The following is a 21,812-nucleotide window of genomic DNA, read 5'->3' on the forward strand; positions in this document are numbered from 1 at the left end:
TGGGACTTACATGATTTAACAGTTAGATATGTTGCACATGTCTTCTCCTACTTTTATCTGTTTGTCTACTTATTTACTTATTGTTTAGTTTTGATACACAAGAATCTCTCATTTTGATATATTTGAGTTTGTTGTTATTTTTTATTTATGAGTAATTGTGTAATCACCTGTTTGAAAAATCTCAGTATTTTCATCACCTTGTATGTTCCATTATATCTTCTGGAACATTAAAAGTTTTCCCCTCCACACATGGATATATAACTTAACAGGATTGATTTTTGCTTATGGTATGATGTAGGAGTTAAGAATGATTTTCTTTCTTCTGTACAGATAACCAAACTGATCTGGCACATAGTGTAACTTGCTTTCCACAGTGGATTGATAATAACAATGATGATAATGAGAACTTAAAGGTTAATATTTAGTGGAAATTACCACAGTCAAAGCAAACAATGCAAAACTAAACTTAACAAAGCAAATGTTAGGTGGCTGGCTATGTTTGGAAATCATTTTGGAACAAATATTAATATTCTTTACAAAACAAGTCCTGTGAAGCTGGGAAGTACCTCTTTCTGAAAATGTGACTATTTGACTTATACTATTAAGCATCCTTGTGATCATGACCTGAGGTAGAATACTTAGCTAGGTATCATTCACTCCTCAACTATGGTGTGCTCCATTGCCTTCTATGATACCCTTTCTGGTACTCAAAATTAACACTCCTTCTCATGCTACATGCAAACTCAGTTTAGTATTCTTTGTACTCTGCTTACAAAATAAAACATTTTCTTTTGTATAAAACTGAACTAAAAAATTTAAATTCTATTTTGCTTGTTAGTTCAAGAGAGTGTATCCATTTTTCCTTTATTATTCAATTTTGAATTGCTATTGGGTAACACATATAAATTCTCCAGTATATTATTAGAACAGTCTATTAAATTATAAATTTATGAGCAATGTATTCATCTTTTGCATATGGATATTATGTAAAACTGTGGTCATGCATTTCATTTGCTCAGCACAGTGTGACCTGCAGGGGTACAGTTTGTCTATAAGCATCTTAAAATTAGTAACAAGCTAGTGGGTCAAAGCAGACACCGAAACAACAGATAAATTATTGCTTTTCATTATGGATAATAAATTGAAATGCATACGCCCAACATTACATTAAAGATAGTTATCTCTATTGCTTCTATATGTTCAGGTGCCTGTGGAGGCTTACATAGAATTTAAAGTGAGAAATATTTGCTGTTTATGAGCATTATGTCTCAGGATAAGAAGGTGGTATATGGGGTATGGCATTTTGTCACAGAGAGGTATCAAGAAAACCTCTTTGTGTGGTCATGGAAATTTAGAGCTACTTAAGCCAAACTCAATGATGCATAATGAGAACAAGTGGGCTGTGGCTCTTCCCATCCAAGTGACTCTTTAGTTACCTCAGGAGACTGGCTTGTTTGGGCAAATCAGTACATGAATTGCAAAAAGACCAACTAAAAGCTCAAATCAAAAGATGAATTGGAAGGTTTCCATCTCTTAGCAGCTATGAGGAGCTATGTTATAGCTGAATGCATGTGTAGAGGTTAATTTGATCCACATGTTCTGCTCTATCTGCAGGAATAGACACCTGCTTGGAATGGAAAACATGGTATGACTTAATCTTGAGCTTATCTCATTTACACACACACACTCGCTTCTCTACTTCAGAAATCTCCCAAACTAAATTTAACCAAAACTTAGCTGTGTTCAACAAGTGTTAGCTAATCTCTGTAGTTTTGTTTTATCTGGCCAAAGGATATCTAACGTTCTGATTCCTTTAAAGAATTTTTTTTGGTATCTAACATTCCTTTTATTTTTAACTCCTTAAAATTCTGATCTTGATAACATTTCTTTTTGAATCTGTAGTTTTTTTCCTTAACTGACTTTCCAATAATTAAAAATAAATAAATAAACTATTACCACTATCACTATCAACAAAATTGCTCATAATGGGTATATTTCTCAAATGTATCTTTGCTTTTCCTTTTGTTTAATTTAAATGTTTTATGCATCTCCATGTAAAGTATGGGTGTGTTCTTTTCACATAGAATTGTTATCTGAAGGGAGATATCCTGTTAAGTTTTGAAATTTCTGTTTCAAGCACTCTTTGCTCTGTAGCACTTTGATTTGGTGTCTTGGATTCTTCTAGCATTTCAATGTAATTATTTTAGATGTCACTAAAATATTATGGTTTCAGTGAATATTCTGAAAAATACATAATTTTTGTGACCTATGCATAATGAAATTGCAGCTTTCTCTCTGTTGGAGGGAAAGAGTGCATTATAGTTGTATATGATGTAACAGTAGGTATATATTCTGAAAAATGTTGTTAGGTGATTTGATTAATGTCTGAACATCAACTATACCAGCATAGATTTACTATATAGTATTACTATAATATAAAGCACACTGTGAGTCCCAGGGCTGTGATAAATAAAGGGAATTTAAAGAAAGTACATGAGGGCTGTAGTGGTAGAGTTCTTTCTTGTCTTGAATGCACAAGACCCTGGTTTGATATACTGCACCACATCGAAACCTCTTCTAGTACAGAAGAGAATAATGCAATCAAGAGACATGATGAGGGATGACAAGGGCTCAGGAGATGGTTCAGTGGGTAAAGTGCTTGCACTGTGAGCATGAGGACCTGAGTTAAATTCCCAGTACTCACATCCAGAAGCTTGGTGTGGTAACACGTAAGCTTGTAATTACAGTGCCATGGAGGAAAATACAAATGGTGTCTCTGGGGCTCATTGGCCAGTCATTCTGGCCTAATCAGTGTGCTTTAGGCTAGGGAGAGACCCTGTCTGAAAAATCAATTTAGATAATGCCTGAGGAATGACATCGGAGGTTGACCTCAGGCCTCTATATGTACATCGACGCATATGCACACAATGACTACATTCACACAAACATACTCTCACACACAAAGAGACATGGTAAGTAAGGGGTAGTTAAGACTATTGCTAATGAAACATGAGAGATTTGTAGCTTTTTGTGTAAGTAGAAGGATGTGCATCAGTGATAAAGATTAGCATAGGAAATACGCTAATCAATATCATGGTCACCTTTCATGATCAAGTATGATGTGCACATACTTGCATAGCCATCCTTTTATGCCATTGTCAGCACAGCAGCTTTGTTAACACCACAAAGACTGTTGTGCCATGTCACTAGGCGATAGGAATTTTCCAGCTCTACTTTAATTATTTTTGAAGGGTGCACCTTCTTATGAGCCGTGCATTGTTGTCAGCAACAGTCGTGTGCGACATGTGATTAAACTGCTCTTGAGTAAGAAAAACGTAATAGAAATGTGTTTCCAAGGAGTAAATGAGAAGCAGGTGCAGAATTTTCCAGCATTTGTGTTGTTTCCTGGGTCGAAATGCTGTCATGCTGACAGGACCTTCAGATACTGCTCTTAAGACAAAGAACCTCTGTTAGCAAGAATCATGGAGGGAAAAATCAGGAAGCTTTTGGCTTTCTATTGCTCTCTTCTCAAAAAATATATCTGATTACATAGATGCATTTTGCAAAAACACGAATTCTGCCTGTGCATTTCACTGAAGGACGGCTAAAGCAAATGCTGACAGGAGCGTGTTTAGTCACAATCACAAATCTACGAAAGAAGCAATTATAATTGAGCAATAAAAGCAATATCCATCCCAGAAATGTTCAAATGACACAGAAGCAGGGCTCCTGCAAATGTCTTTATGCTCTTCTCTCACAGAAAAGGAACAATAATGTTCTTTCATTAAATTCGTTGGTACTGAGACCAAAATTATCCTCCCACTTTGGTTAATGTCCATTTTTTTTGTAACATGGTCCAGCTGCAGCCAAAATACATTACGGTTTCCAAGCAGACTTCCTGTGGTCTGTTCAGTAGCAACTAAATAGCAGGAAGCTAGTTTGTTTGTGGACATCATGGAATATTTGAAGCCCTGATTCTCAGAGGCAAAGGAAGTTAAACAATGACAAAATCTACTGACCCTTAACTTCACCCTTTAGTTACTACCTTTACAAGCTTGGAAAGCACTGGCCATACCTTATATGAAATTAAGTTGTTGGCCCTGCCTTCAGCCTTCCCAGAGTCAATGCACCACTCATCTTGCTGACCAGCTGGCTATTAGCAACTGGGGACTTTGATAGTCTTCTTTTCTTGGGATGGTGAGAATTTATGAAAATGTTAGGTCCTGGGGAGTAGGAGAGGAAATGATGCCTAAACATACAAAGTAGAGAAGGAAATTGCTGGTGAAATAGAGCAATGATATCTAATCTTGATAATTAGTCATTAGCATCATGGGGGATCCCAGGTGAGGGCTCAGAAATTGCAACCCAGGGCAGAAATGTTGGTAATGCTTTGCTCTCCAGGGAAGAGTCCAGGGTCCAACAGGGACAAACAGTGGCTGCAGAAAACAGAATGATTGAGATTGGTTTGGAATGAAGTAGCATGTCAACCTGCCCAAGGAGCCCTGTTGCCTCTGGTATTCTGGAATAGCACACAAAGCACCCAGATAAACGATTTGTGAAGCTGTCTGAAAATAGCAATGCAAACAGGCATCCGCTGTATGGCTACCTTGATGCTTCCTTTGGGACACTGCAAAGCTCTTTCTCCCTCAAAACCCTTATGTACTTCTTTCTCAGGGTTGGTTGGGGTTCCATGGAGGAGGAGACCTGATAGGATGAATATTGCTTCTAGTAATCTACTGGTGCTGATGGACTGGAGAGTTGGCAATTGGTTACTTGCTATTTGCTTTGAGATTCCCTCCTCACTCTTCTCTGTCTTTCATATTCTCAGAGCATCCTGCAGGTTGACAGCTTTGCCTGAAATGGCTAATGAGGTTATTAGTAGGATGTCAGAGTGGGAGACAGGGAAAAGCCAGGGAGATTGTCCTCAAGTTTCCATCTTGGGTAACCACCCCAACAGCCATGCCTTCTCTGTGGCTCTAGCAGGCTCTGGCATTTATTATGGTTCTAAAAAGTCCCCGACAGTCCCAGCACAATCCAGACAAAAGTAGTTTCTAAGATACAGCTTCTGAGGTTGAAGTAGAAGAGGCTCCCTGCTGCTGAGTTTCTGGCTTGCCTAGCAGGCCCCCTTTTATCTGAAAATATAGTTTCTCAATTTGCCTTACCTAGAGGGCTATTCATCCCAACTAAATCATCAGTACTTGTTTTTCACAGGTGTATCCTGGCATTACTCTAAAACATATTGTGCATCAGTTCTCTTTGGAGTAGTATGATGAAGGTGGGGTGGAAAGATAACAAATGCTTGAAGATATTCTATTGAGAGAGGCAGGTGTGATTTTCTGGATAAAGAATATGTCAGATATTAGAATTCCACTGGGGTTCATAGACATTGTATCATCCAAAGAAGGAGAATTTTGACAGGGGAGACTGAGGGGAAGAAATGCTGAAGATGATACTTTGTAGAATAGCTGTACAGGTGAAGGAAGGGCTGTGTCTGGGGACTCTAGATTGAGTCTGGAGCACAAGTCAGGTGTTGGGAGTTGTAAGAAGAGCTGGGGATGATTGGTATGGCTTCTACTGAAGGATCTTCAACTTACATATGTAGCTATCATCTTTTCAGTAAGCTCTCAGTCCATTATTTCGCCTTCTGGAAGTGTACATTTCAAACCCAACCTGCACGATAGGGAATTCATTACAGCCTCTCATATCAAGATGGCATATGGCCCAGCTAAGTGCTAACATCAGAAATTTGGATGATATCCTTTCTCTTGGTTACACAAAAATCTGTACCAAAATCTTCCTTGTGCCTCTCAAATTTGGAAGACTTTAACCACTTAACTCTGACATCTGGCCACCCTGATCAAGTACTTTTTAAGATGTGCACATGCTTCCCAGTCACATGCTCCTTTAGGCCATGGTACTCCTTTCAGAATGCAGAAAGGGTCTGTCCTTCTGGGGACCCTTCTGGATCCTACTACACTTAGATGAGTTAACTCTGCTTAGCAGGAGTCACAAGGCCTTCTGGGAATGGCAGCCTGACTGCCTTTCTAGTGTTAGGTCTTGGATTTTATCTTACAATCTTACTAAATCCTTTATAGTTACTGAAAAGGCTCTTGACCTTTATTCACGCCATTCTTTCTGTTTTGAACTGTCTCTTGTGAAGGTTGCCATAATCAAAATGCGATTACTTCTGTCAAATTCTAGTGAAAACAGAGATATTAGGGCATATAGGATGGTTCTTCTGCAAAAATTTTCTGATCATAAGTATAGAGGTGCTATAGCTAGTAAATGATTTTCTGTTGTAAAAGTTCAAGAATTCTTTGAATATGGAAATGAGTAAGCTAGTAGGCCCTGACTTTCATCAAAGAAAGATACTCAGGGACTTGGCAGTTGGAGTTCCCAAGAAACTGGTAGATGTCAAGGGTGAACCCCATATCAAGGTCATCCCATAAGCACAGATTAGTCAACATTCACATTCAGATGTTGCTGGCTCCCATTTTCACCCCCAGCAGAGTAGGGGGACCCTTTCAGGAAATGGAACTCTTTCAGTCTGCCTCAGAGCACTGATCATCTTCTATAAACACTATGTTGATTGGAGTCCCCACTGTCTGTCAATTGGTATCATCCTGAAATAACAAGCAAGGGTTTCCTGTGAGTCAACCCAGTCACTTCACTTCAGATGCTGCCTGAAGGGTCTAAATTCAGAACCACTAATTAATTCATTCCCAGTGTCAGGGCAAAGGAACCCAAGCCCTCCCATTTCCTCTCTTTGATGCTGGCGGGGTGATATCACATGGGTTTCCTTAATTTAGCAATGTCATATTTGACAAGCATCTACCGCACCCTCACCCAACTCTGTTTCCTTGAACAGAAGAGAGAAAACAAGAGATCAAGGCATGGATGCATCAGCCTGGCGGGTAAATGACAAAGGTTACAATGTTATATTTAGATCTGTAATTTGCCCAGGAAAGATAATTGGGAAATTAAGTTGCCTGGTTAGGAAGTCAGCAGTCCTTCTGTTCTTGTCTAGTCCTGTAGTCTTGTAGAAGTTCGGGGCTTCAATACCTTCAGGCACTAATAATTAATTTAGAAAGAGTTGGAAGATGCTGCACATCAACTGCCTTTTTTAATGAGATAAGTCAAAGGGGCGAAGAGAAGGGAGTTTCTTGTGGTAATTGGTTGTTAGAATCGCACATTGCCTTTTTAACACATTCCTTTGAAAAGAGTTAGCTTTCAGATTATGTAAGAATTCCTGGCAATAACTGCTATTTAGTATGTTCAATAGGGTTAAAAAAAAAAAGCACATGAAGTTGAGAGGAGAAAAAGAATTAGGGGAACAGGGTGGGGTGGATTTGGTCAAATCATATTATATGCAAGCACAAAATACTCAAACAATTAAAATACCATTTAAAAAGATGAAGAGAAAACCATGCTCAGTTGTATCCAGAGAAATCACAGAAAATCAGCACCCTCTGTGTTCTACTGTTCCTGGGATGATTTTGCTTTTGAATTCCTGTAGGGAGATGAGAGTTGAGTAAGTAGGAGATAGGAGTTCACTAAGGTGTGACTGAAATTGCTGTGTTGAGGACTAGGAGTGTGGCTGAGAGTTTTACTGGAAAATTTTCTGTATGCGATTTCTCTGGGAACATCATTCAGCCAAAAGTGAGTTGGGATTTGCATTTCTCACATGCTCCCCAATGAACTCTCTGCTGCTGGTTCAGGACCACATTGAGACTCCCATCCCTGGCTGCAGAGAAAGTTCACTGTAAGAACTGGTAAAAAATACTGTTGCTTCTGTTCCACCTGAGACCAGTCACATAAGAAAGTGCACATAGGCTTCTGGGTGTTTGAGAAGTTCACCAAAGGCAGTTCCTGCACAATCAGTGTTCAAACCCACTGGAAGAAGTGACCTCCAAGCCCTGCACTCCAGGTATGATTTCCAGTACAGCAGCATCATGGCTTGGGAGCCTCTTAGAGACAGAACCTCAGGCTCCACCTTGCTCACTGAATCAGGACCCTCATTGTAAGTAGACCCTCAGGTGATCCAAGAACTCATTAAAGTTCCATGGAAGGGGACTATTTAAGGAGGCCCATAGGGAGGGATGGAATTAAAACTCGTAAGTTCTCATTTTTTTTCTCACACAATGTATCCTGATTATTCTTCCCTCTCTCTACTCCTCCCAGTTCTTCTCCAACCCTCCTCCCATCCAGATTCACTTACTTTATGTCTCTCATAAGGAAACAAACAAGGTTCTAAGGGATAATAATAGAATAAGTAAAATATAAGATAAGACAAAAGCTAATACATTGGAATTGGGTAAAACAAAGAGAAGGAAAAGAGCTCAAGAGAGGGTACAAGAAACAGGCTACTCCTTTGTACACTCAGGAATCCCATAAAAACAATAACCCGAAAGCCATAATAAATATGCAGAGGACCTAGTGCGGGACCTGTGCATGCTGCTTCAGCCTCTGTGGGGTCACATGAGCTTTGTTCATGTTGATTTAGAGGGCCTTGTTTTCTTGATGTTTTCCATCCCCTCTGGCTCTTACATTCTTTCTGCCTTCTTTTCCACAGGGCTCCCTGAGTCCCAAGGAGAGGGATTTGGTGGACACATCCCATTTAGGGCTGAGTATTCCAAGGTCTCTCACTCTCCACATAGTATCTGACCATTTCTTTGATGATGGCTGAGCAAGGCACTGACCTATGTGTGTAACAGAATGTTATTAGGAGTCATTTTATTGCTATGTTTTTTAAAAAAGAACAGTAGTATTTGGTTTTACACTAGGTCTCTGGGCCATCTAGTCTCAAGTTTTTGGTCACCCAAGCCATGTCGGATGTTGCATGAATCCTAAATGGTCTTAAAATAAAAGCCTGGAGACAGATATTGGGGTAAATGCTGAAAGATCAGAGACAAAGGAACAAACCGCTAGAGATACTTCTCACCACTACCAAATCCTCAGGCTGAATGGAAGACAAGATTATATCTTCATGATTCCTCAGACTGCAAACCTCTGAGTCCTTAGCTGAAAGGGGCCTAGTTCCTGTCTCTTCACACCTTATATGGCTTTCTCTGTCTAGTCATTTCACTTCCTTCCTAGTGCTGGAATTAATGGCATGTGTGCTTTCAAAATACTGGTAGCAAAGGCATGAGATCTAAAGTGCTGGGATTAAAGGTGTGTGGCTCCTAAGTACTGGGATTAAAGGTGTGTGCCACCACTGCCTGACTCTGTTTCTCTCCTAGACTGGATCAATCTCATGTAGTCCAGAGTGCTTTGAACTCACAGAAATCCAGATAGATCTCTGCCTCCTGAGTGCTAAGATTAAAGATGTGTGCCACCACTCCTGGCCTCTATGTTTAATCTAGTAGCTGGCTCTGTCCTCTGATCCTCAGGTAAGCTCAATTTGATACACAATATATCACCACAGTCAGGTATAGGTTCCATGTTGTGGAGTGGTTCTTAAGTCAAATCAGATATTGATTGGTTATTCCTACAAGCTTTATGCCACCATTGCCCTAGCATATCTTGCAGGCAGGATACCATTGTAGATCAAAGGGTTTGGTTCTGAGTGGAGGTTTTTGGTAACTGGCAGAATACCTTCATGTACCAAAGACTTTAGAACATAGGGGTATAGACTTTATGTAGGAACCAGCTCGGCTTTTTCATTCAATGGTTTGTGTGGATGCTGTCTTCAGCAACGAGGCCTTGCTGACAGTTTGGGGAGAGCCACCTAAATAGGCTTGACAACAGCCTGCATTGTTTGTGGATTCCCATGGGATTCCTTTGGCCAACAACTCAATTAGATGCAACCCAATCCTGGAATTAGAAGCTGCAATTGGTGACTAGAGGTGGTAGACTGTCTTCCCATTATTTGGCAATTTCATTTAGATTACCTTCATATATGTGTATGTTTTAGGAAACTTTTACCGCATTAGGCTTCCATACTACCCCTCAAATGGCTTATAATTTTAGCTGTCCCTCCACATCCATCCACAACTATTTATTCTATTTACCTTTCCTGGGGAGATCTATCTGTTCCCCCTTACTCCCTTATGGACTATAGCTTTGTTATCACTGACTTAACAGCTAATATTCAGTATCTTTCTGGGTCTGGGATATCTCAGGAAGATTTTTTTCTACTTCCATTAATTTACCTGCAAATTTAATTATTTTATTTTATTTTTTTAACTGGTAGAGTAATATACCATTGTGTAAATATACAACATTTTCTTTATCCATTCTTCTGTTGAGGGGTATCTGTTTTTCTCCCCAATTTTTAGCTATTATGAATAGAGCAACAATGAATATAATTGAGCAAGTGTCTCTGTGATAGGATGAAACATCATTTGGGTATATGCCCAACAGCTGAATAGCTAGATCTTGAGGTAGATCAATTTCCATATTCCTGAGGGACTAACACATTGATTTCCATAGTGACTGTACACGTTTGCACTTCCACCAGTGTATCCCTTACTCTACATCCTTACCAGTATGAGCTACCACTTCTTTTTATTGATTTTAGCTGTCCTGACAAGTGTAAGATGAAATCTCAAAGTAGTTTTGATTTGTATTTCTCTAATGGCTAAGGATGCCATTTGGAGTTCCCTCTTTTAAGACTCTCTATTTCAACCTGTACCCCATTTGTTAATTGGGTTATTTATTTCCTTGATATCTAGTTTTTTGAGCTTTTTGTATATTTTGGATATTAGCCTTTTATCAGATATGTAGTTGGTAAAAGTCTTTCCCCATTCTGTGGGCTGCCATTTTGTCCAAAAGAGTGTCCTTTGCTGTGCAGAAAGTTTTCTGTTTTATGAGGTATCATTTATTTATTGTTGATCTTAGTGCCTGTGCTGTGTTCTGTATAGAAAGTCTTTTCCTACACCAATGAGTTCAAGGCTATTCCCCACTTTCTCTTCTATTGGTTCAGTGCATCTGGTTTTATGTTGAGGTCTTTGATCCATTTGGAGTTGAGTTTTATGCTCAAGTATGGATCTATTTGGATATTTCTACATACTGACATCCAGTTAGACTAACACCATTTGTTGAGGATGCTGTCTTTTTTTCCAGTGTATGTTTATTATTTCTTTATCAAAAATCAGGTGTCCGTAATTGGATGGATTTATGTCAGGGCCTTCAGTTTGATTCCATTGACCGATGTGTCTGTTTTCATGCCAATGGCATGCTGTTTTTTAATTACCATAGCTCTGTAGTACAATTTGAAATCACGGATGGTGATACCTTCAGCAGTTCTTTTATTGTTCAGGATTGGTTTAGCTATCCTGGATTTTTTTGTGCTTCCTTATAAAGTTGAAAATTGTTCTTTAAGGTCTGTGAAGAATTGTATTGGGATTTTGATAGAGATTTCAATGAATCTATAGATTGCTTTTGGTAGGATGGCCATTTTTATTATATTAATCCCCGGTTGACTCTTGGTGGCTGCAACATGAAAAGCTTGACTGAGTGTGTATAATGACTTACCAAAGTTACAACACTGGAGTTTCTTGAGCATCCTGCAGGCAGCTCTATCACTGAAGAGTCTCCTTTTTCTCAGTGGATGTTTGCTGCTGATGTAACCTCAAGGAAAGGACTTGTGAATCTTCCACATTTCCAGAGACTTGTTGCCTGTGTTCTACAAGTCTCTTGCCCTCCTCCCTCCCCCTGTCTTTCTAATGCCCTCCTTCCACAAAGAAACATCTCAGTCTAGAAGAAATAACACACAACATCTTTTTCATTTTGGGTATGTTGTCCTATCATACTCCAAGCCAAAGGAATTAGGGCTAAACATCTTGTTTGGCAGTTAAAGATCCCATCTTCCCCACTGCCTCAGACTTCACAGTGTAGTGGGAGTCTTAGAACGTGATTCTGCAACTAGATTTGTCTGACAATAAGAACATATTAACATATTTTACCCACGTGATGTATTATAGAGCTTTGTAATTATCAGCAAACTTTCACATTTATTTTAGCCTCATTAAAAATACTTTACAGGGATCTATTATTTTTTTTCTGATGGGCAATTACACTGGGATTGAGACTATTTAACTATTTGTTCAGATATTATAGACAAAACTCCAGCAATTCAGGATTGAAAGGCTGTTCTTTTAATTTTACATCCCTCTGCAACATGGCAATTTCCTTCCTCCCTTTTTTCCTTTTCTTTTATTTCTTTTATATCTGTTTAGCTCATTCATTAAGAAGCTCACTGACCAGGAAAGAGTAAAAAAATCAGAAAGTCATTTTAGGTGGAAGGTGAAAATTTGAATGCTACAGTGGGCACTGTGTGGAATAGACATGGTGTGCTGATTGACAGATGAGTTCTCCTCCTGTGCAGAGAAGCTTCTCTAACTTCTACCAACCTCTGTTCTTTGTGAAGATTATTGAATTTTTTTTCTTTTTTGGTTTTTCGAGACAGGGTTTCTCTGTGTAGTTTTGGTGCCTGTCCTGGATCTCACTCTGTAGACCAGGCTGGCCTCGAACTCACAGAGATTCGCTTGGGTCTGCCTCCTGAGTGCTAGGATTAAAGGTGTGCACCACCACTGCCTAGTCCTATTACTGAATTCTTAAACACAGTTCAGAAAGCAACCAGTTCACAAAAGAAACAGTTTTTTTTTAACTAAATGATAAGTCAATGTTGTAATGAGTTTTGAAAAATACTGGGAATGTAGGGATGCATTCATTTTTGTGATTTGGGAATTAGAATGTATCTATTTTAAATAAATAAATTTAAAATAAAATTTAAGCAGAGATTCTAGAGATTATTCCTATTGCCAGGGCAATCCACATTTTATTTTCTTCTTGTTTTTAGTGTAAAACTACCAGTCTGGCTTGACAGAATGTATTTAAAATTGAGAAGTTTGGACTCTTTTAGAAGCCAGAATTCTCCTGGTGTGGTCAGAGAAGAGGCCACATATGAAGCCCTTCTCACCTCAGCTGAGTCCTCTACCATTAATCATATCCGCTCTTACTGGGGCAAAAGTCAGAGCTAGTGAGCAACTCAGAAGGTATTTTATGCTTAAAAAATACCCCGGTCATTTGTTCAAATACAAAACAATAAGAAATTCAATATTGAATTGCATTTCTTTCCTTGTCATCATTTATAGATATCTATATGGGGTTCTTTAACAATCTAAGATGCAGTCTATGCTTAATAAAGTTATATAAAAATTAGACCTGAGCTTGGTAAATTGTATTAGTAGTCTTCAGATCTAGAGGATCAGTAGATGCCAGAGAAAGGTTAACTCATAGGGTTACCAGGTAGTGACCAAATACATCAAAGTGAAACCAGAGTTAAAAGCTAAGTTCCCTTGGCCAGCTTTGGATGTGGCTTGACTCAGTGGATCTGAGGATATGTGAGGTAAGAATCATGACAAGTTAGGAGTTGGTAACGTCCTTCCACTGCAGCCATTTAGCTAGCCAACTGTCCTCTGTTGTTGTGGGGTGAGTTATTGTGAGAGCAAGTGTTCTAACAACAGTCAGCATTCAATTTGTAATTTTTGGTTTAGACTTTCTGCATCTGAAGGAAGAGATTTTTCAGTAGGCTGGATGGCAAGTGCTATTTGTACATTGTTTCCACAGACTACTGTGACCTCATAGGCAGAAAAGTGAGGCAGATGTGAGGAAGATCTAGAGAGCTTAGTAATTTTGTGCCTTTTATCTGGGTTGAACATCTTTAATCCAAAGAACAGAAATTTCAAATGTTTGGAAATCTAACCCATATTGAGTGCTAGTAGTCATGAATGGAAAATCCCACATCTGACCTCATGTAACAGATTGCATTTAAAATACAGGTCCACTAAAGCTATTGTATTAAGTTATTTTTAGGTTGTATGTATAGAGTATATGTGAAGCAGGTAAATTAGTATATATAGACTAGTGTTTCATCCTCATAATTGCTTACTATGCATATGCAAGGATTCTAAAATCTTAGCAACTGCAAAATGCTGTCACTGAAAAGCATTTTGGATAAAAGATACTAGATCTGTTCACAACATGGATTTTTGTTTGTTTGCTTATTTGAGGCAAGAGCTCCTATAACACAGGATTTGACCTTGCCACAAGGTTGAGGATGATCTTGAACTTCTGATTCTCCTGCTTCTACCTCCCCAGTGCTGGGATTACAGGTTTGCACCATCACACCAAGTTTTATGCATTGCTAAGAGTCAAATACAAAAGGTAAGCACACTACAGACTAAGCTAAATCTCCAGTCCCTCCAGGTGTATATGATCTATTTCAGTCATCTATTTGATGGACAGTTAGTTATAGAAACAATGTGGGTGTTGGTGGGAACCAGAATGGTCAGTAGTCAGTATGAGGATGGCAATGCTTATTTCCTTGTCTGAAAATATTAATATATCCATTCTAAGTAGATGGTATACAGAAATAAGACAATATAATATCTAGTATAACAGTATAATAATTATCTGTTAATATCATAGCTCTGTTCATTTAGGTAAAGCTGTATATACATTATGGGGGAAAATTTGCACAAACAAAAAACTTCCATCTTCAGCAGAATGTTTCTACAGAAAATTGGGTCCTAATGTAAATATTGCTCATATTGACCCTTTTGAAAAGTTGCTCACATTCACTTGTGAATTCAGGGGCAAAACTATCATAATTTTTTATAGCAGAGAGAAGAATTGAAAAATTGACATAGAAGTCTTTCCAACTATGAAATTGATGTCCCATTTTTGGAATATACACTGTTTTTATAAATCAGAAAAAAAACCCACAAAGCAATGAAAATACAAGCTTGGATACCAGCAGTGGCCCTGTGAACCAAGCAATTGGTCGATTGAGAGCCAGCTGGTTCCTCCCAGTTAAGCCTTCACCTTCCAACAAGCGGTTTTTAGGTTTTACTTTCTATTAGGCCAACTGCATGGGGGAGGGGAAAAAAAATCTCCAAATTGCATTATACAGCACTCACTTCCCTTCCTATAGATTCCCCCTCTCATCCTTCCAGGAACATTGATTTTCTACCTGGGTTTCAGAAAGAGCTCTTCTCCCCAGGCATCTTCATTTAGGTTGCTGACCAAAGCATTATTTATACTTTTCCAGTGACCATGCTGATGTCACACCTGCTGCTAGGTGCTCCATTCTCTGAGTGACATAAGCATGAAAACCTTTGGAGGAGAAGTGATTTCAGAATGATGCTTTCCAAGAACAGAGCGCCTTCCACTGATGCTAGCTTCTTTTATCACTACGTGGTGGTGGATAGTGCTGTCTTGGAGGTCTGAAATCCTGTATTAACAGGTAGGTAGCTCCTCACACTGACAAAGTGCTTTTCTGCAGCTCTATCAATATCCAGTCAATATCCTTATTCTTATCCTTATTCTGAACATGGGGAAATGGGCTTAGAGAGAACATGGAATCATGAGTGTCCCTGCTACTGCTTCAATGGAACTGACTCTTGTCATCTAGAAATATGGAGATTTTTATGAAGATCCAGATCCATATCTGAAACATTGTGGACAAGAGAGACAAACATCCATGGTTAGAAACAAGAAGAATAGTTGGCATTTTTAATATGGTCCTTTACAAACTGTATCCACTGAATTGTGAGCCAAAAAATTAATTCTTCCTCTCTTTAATTGTGTCTTCCCAGTGTTTGGTTACAGAGAGGAGAAAAGCAACTAATACAATCTTGCAGTCTCCTTATTTAACTTGGGTTTACTTTTTCTTTTTTTAAATCTGACATAAGGCATAGGATGGGATCAAAGGAAGTCTCCTATTATCCAGCTGTGACCATTCTGTGGCTTAATAGCTACACCTGCCAGAAGTGAGTGGTTGAACTATGGTCCCAACTCCAGGACTTACTCATTCCCCTCCTGCTTCCTTATTTGCTCTCTGTGAGTTCCCACAAGTATCGTGTCCTGTTGGAGGGTTTGGAATAAAGCTCTTTGATCAGAACCAAATGTGTCCCAGGAAAGTGTATGCTGCTGTCTTTACTTTGGTGTTTTACCTTAGCCTGAAATCAAGTAGTCTGTGGTCCTCAAGATGTAAAACAAAAGGAGAATGGATCAGGTTCAGAATGAATAAAAAAGAAATCTCCCCAATCATTATCATTTTGTTTTAGACAAATGTGAGTGTTACTATCTATTTGTATTCAAGAATGACTTAAAAACATTTCCACTGAAATATTTCCACTCTTCGGCTTGAAGAGCAGCTCTGAGAGCCACACATGCAGGTTGTGGTAGAGGGTCCAGACATGTACCATAGGGTAGATAACTGCAAGCCTCAGTACCATCTGCAAGCTGGGGAGTCAGCTCCTTAGGACTTTCACAGAGGTGTCAGGATCCACACAGCATGATGGCCCACCTTATACACATGTCCTTTGTTCATTGCTTACTACAGTGGATAGATTTCTGCTAGAAATTCTGATTTTTTTCACACTGTGTTATGTTGATGACAGTGTATGAACTTTGCAGCCAATGTGGCTGTAGTTTGTTGATTTTTGGGCGGGGGGGGGCACAAGTCAACTTCATCATGCATTCACAAGTTTGGAGAAACCTTCTCTGAAGACCACTTACAACATCATCTGATTTTGTAACTGGCTTTCTTAAAATCCAATATATTCTGAAGGATGTGATCAATAAGCAGATGGCCCAAGCCCATACACATGCCAAGAAATGAGGCGTCTAATTAACAGTTAGACAAGGGTGTGAGGCGATTACAGAAGGGAAATAGAGACCCTGCCTGGGCTGGGAAACCCCTGGATAGGGGAACCAGGGCTGCTGGTGTGACATGTTGTTGAGTGGTGGCTCTTGGAAGAGAGAATGCAGCGAAACCCTTCAGGCATACTCATTAGGACTTTATAAAATTCCCAATTATCTTTTGACCTGGTCTGGAACAGGCATCTTTCCAGTGCCTTGAGGAAAGAACCAATAGGAAAAGAAAAAAAAATACAAAAGAGTTTGGTGTTAATAGGAAGGTGGTAGAAATCATAAATGATGCATTCTTGGTAGTGAGTGATGGCTACAGGAAGGATGAGTGTCTGTCATCATGGCAGCAAAGGAAGCTTTTTCTTATATGCAATGTGGTGCCCCCAACAAAGGTCAGGAAGAGAAAGTTTCTGGGAAGAGGCCAACACATTTCACAATGAGTCCCTAAGGTACTTCAGTTAATCTTCAAACTCCATGAATGGGATCAATTACAAGACCCCTTCCTGCATATACATCTCTTGGCCCAAATAGGTACTGAGATGGATTCTCTCCTCTGCACCTAGGAAAGCCTCCAAAGAACATTTCTTGCATCAAAGAAGAGGACTGGCCTCCATGTGACAGTTTTCCTTGCCATGCAGTAAATGACCCACTTCCCTGCCTGGCCCTCCTGAGTTGATTGTTTTGTGTTATATTTCTAGTATGTCTAGAATTGGGCTTTATATGACATTTCTTATGTAAACTGCAGGCTGTAAAATAGAAGACAGTGCCTTGAGTTTGATGCAAGTTGGGATGACTGTGCTAATGTTTTTGGAGGCCAATATGACTGAAAAGGTTAAGAATGTAGCTTGATGGAGGTGATACATCTCTGAAATCATTTCAGTGCCATCCTGAAATCATGCTTCCACATCTTTTTATTTTCTATATAGTACCAATTCCCCCTGATTTAAACTCTGTATTTTAATGGGCTGACTAAAGAGATGCTTTCTGTCATCTAAAACATCAGTGGTCTTTTATAATTTTGCCCCATTGTTGTATGTAACCAATTCAAGCAAAAAACTGTACTACAGTATTACTAAATTACTAAATTACATTTGAACACTAGAGGGCTGGCAGTCCTATTCTTTGATTTAATCATAAACAAGACAGCAATCTGTTATTCATCAGACCTGTTGTGTGTATGTGGGAAGGGAGTTTAATATGTTATATTTAGATCACAATTTTCCTAGTAAAGATGATGGGAAATTAAATTGTGTTCCTGAGAAGTAAGCAGCCCTGCTTTTTCTTGGTCCTGGACTGTGGCTCCTCATATGTGAGGCACATGAGCTGTGTGGAGACATTCTTGGAGAACAAGCAGAAGCAGTGATGCCAGGACATTGACTCTGGATACATGGAGAGATTGTCAGTTTGAGGGACATATGAGAATGCCTATCCTTATCCATTCACTCATATAGCTCAGCAAGTTTTTGTCAAGTACCCAGCATGTGCCAGAACTGATAGACAAAATAAGTATAGTACCTTGCACATGCTGTGTTTTAATTTCTCTTGATAATTAATCTCGTTTGCCACCTTCATGAGATCTAGAACAGCCTGGGAGATGGGTCTCTGAGCATGTGTTTGGGGGAGTATCTTGATTAGGCTAAGAGAGCTAAGTAGAAGCATCCATTGCTCATGTGCCTCACAGAGGAGGAGCTGTAGTCCAGGACCAGGAAAAAGCAGGACTTCTTACTTCCCAGCGAGGCAATGTGGCCTGCTACCATGACTTTCCCACTACAAAGGGCTGTAACTTCAAACTATGAGCTCAAATAAACCCCTTTCTCCCTTAAGTTGTCTTTGTCAGGGTATTTTATTACCATAACAGCCAAAGTAATGGAGAAAATGCCCGATGAAGGCAATCACTAATGAGGACAACTCATACAAGCAATTGTGTAAGACAGGCAAATACTACAAAGACATATGGGCTGATGAGGATGCTTCTCTCTGGAAATGAAATAGAGTTGAGTGATGAAGGGAGGAGGAGATATTCTAATCAGGATATGGAGAAGTGAGAAAGAGAATCCATGTAAGAGAAGGCCCCCAGAATAAGAAATAACTTGCCATTGTAGAAAAATCAAAGGCAGCCAGTAGGGCTGGAGTGGGATTGATAAGAAAAGCATACATCCAGGATATATCAGATACCAGGTCTGTGTGAGGGAGTTGCTCTGGAGGAAGATGGCTAGTATGAAAATCCCAAGGAGGGAGGGTCTATGTGGAGGCAGTTTCCTCTGTGAGGTGGGAATGGTTACTTCCTCACATGGCAGGTAGAAGGCTTATGAGAAGAGACATTGTCTTCTCTAATACATCTTCCAACTCACTCTTTTTTTCCACACACGGCTCACATTACCATATGCCCTAAGAAATCCAGTCTGAAAATCACCAGTTTAGTTCAAATGTGGAGATATGTTGGGAAGGTGAGAGAAAGCAGGATAGCTCATCCTGAGCAATGCTGTTTGGTTATTTGGTGTTCTCCTTTCTAGCTCTAACAGCCTCCATGACATAGAATCTTGCAAAGTACCTCATTAGGTTACTTTCCAACTTGAACAAAGAACTAGGAAAGAAGTAAGCACAAAACCTGAATCCATGTGTCTCTCATGGCCACTCCAGGCCAGAAGGACCCTGAACATTTTCTAGCCCAGCCCAGCTGAGAGGAAAAGGCAATGGGAAGGGTAAAATGGCTTCTGCAGCTGCATCCTGGCACAGGCTGATGCAGCATCCAACTTGTCATCTGCATTGTTGTTTCTCCCATCCCTGGAGTGATCAATGTAGGTGTTTTTGCAACTTGGATTTTCTAGTGGGGACTTGAAAGACTCACACAGTAAATTGAATGCTAAGGTTTCAGGACACTTCCTTTTATAAAATCTGCCTCTTTGCTCAGAGTCACCCTGCAGAGGAGTGGAATGAAAAAGAGGTAATAAGAGAAGGAAGCCTTGCCAATAATTTTTGGGTATATTTTGAGAGTGGTGCCAGAGAATCATTTCATAGAAGTGCTCTTTTTGGGTTTAAACTGTAAGAAAGAGAAGAGTGGTCTTCCAAATCCACTCTTACCCTGAGGTAGTTGCTAAACTTGACAGTAATCTTAGCTGGGGAAATGAAATGCTAATTATTGGCCCACTGAGGATCCTGGAAGGGAGAATAGCTAGTTGGTTAATGATTCAGAGGATGCTTCAAGTCAGCCAGACTAAGTCCATCTAACAGACTTGTCAACCACTTAGGGAAATGATGTGAAGGAATTTCTTCTACTGCCCTCTTTAAAAAAAAAGGTAAGATATTAAATTGCAGCTTTGAGTGGGTCTAAAATTCATCCAGGATTCCATAGAGGTGAACCAGTAAATGTGGGACTTGAAAAATCAGTCTACTCCAAGACTTATGATCTTTGGTTGGCCCTGATGACACAAGCATGCAATTTTAGCATTCGAGAGGTGGAGGCAGGAAGATCAGTAGTTTAAGGTCATCCTCAGCTACACGTAAACTTTAAGGCCATCCTGGGTTATATAAGACCCTGAAAAATATATCAATAAACAACAATAACAAATCTTTGATCTATACTGGTATTTTCAAATCTGGGTTCCTTGGCATACTAGGATAATGTTGGCAATCTTTGGGGTCTGGGGTGAGTTGGGGTCGTGTATTAATGTTCTAGGGTGACTGTCATAAAGCATTATAAACTAGGTGGCTACAAACACCGAAAGTTGGTTCTCTTAAATTCTGCTACCTACAAGTTGAAAATGCAAAGTTAGGCTCCTCTTGAAACCCATTTAGGAGTGGCCTCTCTTGAATCTTGCAGTGTCTCATAGCTTCAAATGTTCCTGGCTGATGGCAGCATCCCTCCAGTCTCTGCCTCCATCTTTACATGGCCTCCTTCTCTGTATGTCTGTGTCTTCATATCAAATTTTGCTCCCTCTGTGTTTCTTCTTACTAGGAGACAAATCTTACTAAATTAAGGTACCCTATTCAAGTACAAGGTCCTAACTAATTATCTCTGTAAACACTGTGCTTCCAAAAGAGATCTTATTCACAGGTGCCAAAGGCTCAGACTTCTACCATTTTTTTTTCTTGTTTGGTGGGAAACTCCAGCTTTTAATAGTAGGTAAGAAAAGTGTTCCCCTTATCTTCACTCCAACTTCAATTAGTGATATGCTGCTTTTGCTTAGTTCAAATTTTAGGATTCATTGAATGCTTTGTGAGAAAGACCACCAATGACACATAAAATATTGAACCCACCAACCTCTAGTTAGCCACATCCAACAATGAAAGACAGGCAGGAATGTCTGGCTTAGAAACTGCATTTATGGAAGGCTTTTTATTTTTTTATTTTTATTTATTTATTTATTTATTTTAAGATACTAGATTTCTTTTTTTCCTTTCCCCCCCTTTTTTTAATTTTACAGTACTATTCAGTTCTACATAACAGCCACAGATTCCCTTGTTCTCTCCCTTCCTGCCCCCCTCCCCTTCCCCCCAGCCCACCCCCCATTCCCATCTCCTTCAGATCAAGGTCTCCCCCGAAGACTGAGATCGACCTGATAGACTCAGTCCAGGCAGGTCCAGTCCCCTCCTCCCAGATTGAGCCAAGCGTCCCTGCATAAGTCCCAGGTTTCAAAGAGCCAACTCATGCAATGAGCCCAGGATCTGGTACCACTACTTAGATGCCTCCCAAACATATCAAGCCAATCGACTATTTCACCTATTCAGAGGGCCTGATTCAGTTGGGGGCCCCTCAGCCTTTGGTTCATAGTTCATGTGTTTATGGAAGGCTTTTTAATAGTCACTTTCTTTCTATGTGCCCTTATCATATTCACCATCTCAGGGTATAATCAGAGAGCTACTACCAATCATGGGCATTGGTCTGGAAACATAACTAGGAATATCTGAATGTCATCATACAGCTTTTTTGTCCCATCCTATTCCCATTGAGCCCCCTTGAGTTGCCATATGGACCTTGTCTGTGTGGTCTGTTCTCTCTCAGGGGCTCTGCATAAAGTATTGCACCCCTCAAGAGTTCCTGTGTCCTTGGACCTGACAGCTCCCTTAATTAAAGGCAGTGGGTGGTATGCTGACAGGTTTGTCACTATGATGATTCCCTGAGGACCAGAGAACATGGGTGGCTCTAGTTTTCC

Source organism: Peromyscus maniculatus, chromosome 9 (genome assembly GCF_049852395.1).
Source record: "Peromyscus maniculatus bairdii isolate BWxNUB_F1_BW_parent chromosome 9, HU_Pman_BW_mat_3.1, whole genome shotgun sequence".
Lineage (NCBI taxonomy): Eukaryota > Metazoa > Chordata > Mammalia > Rodentia > Cricetidae > Peromyscus > Peromyscus maniculatus.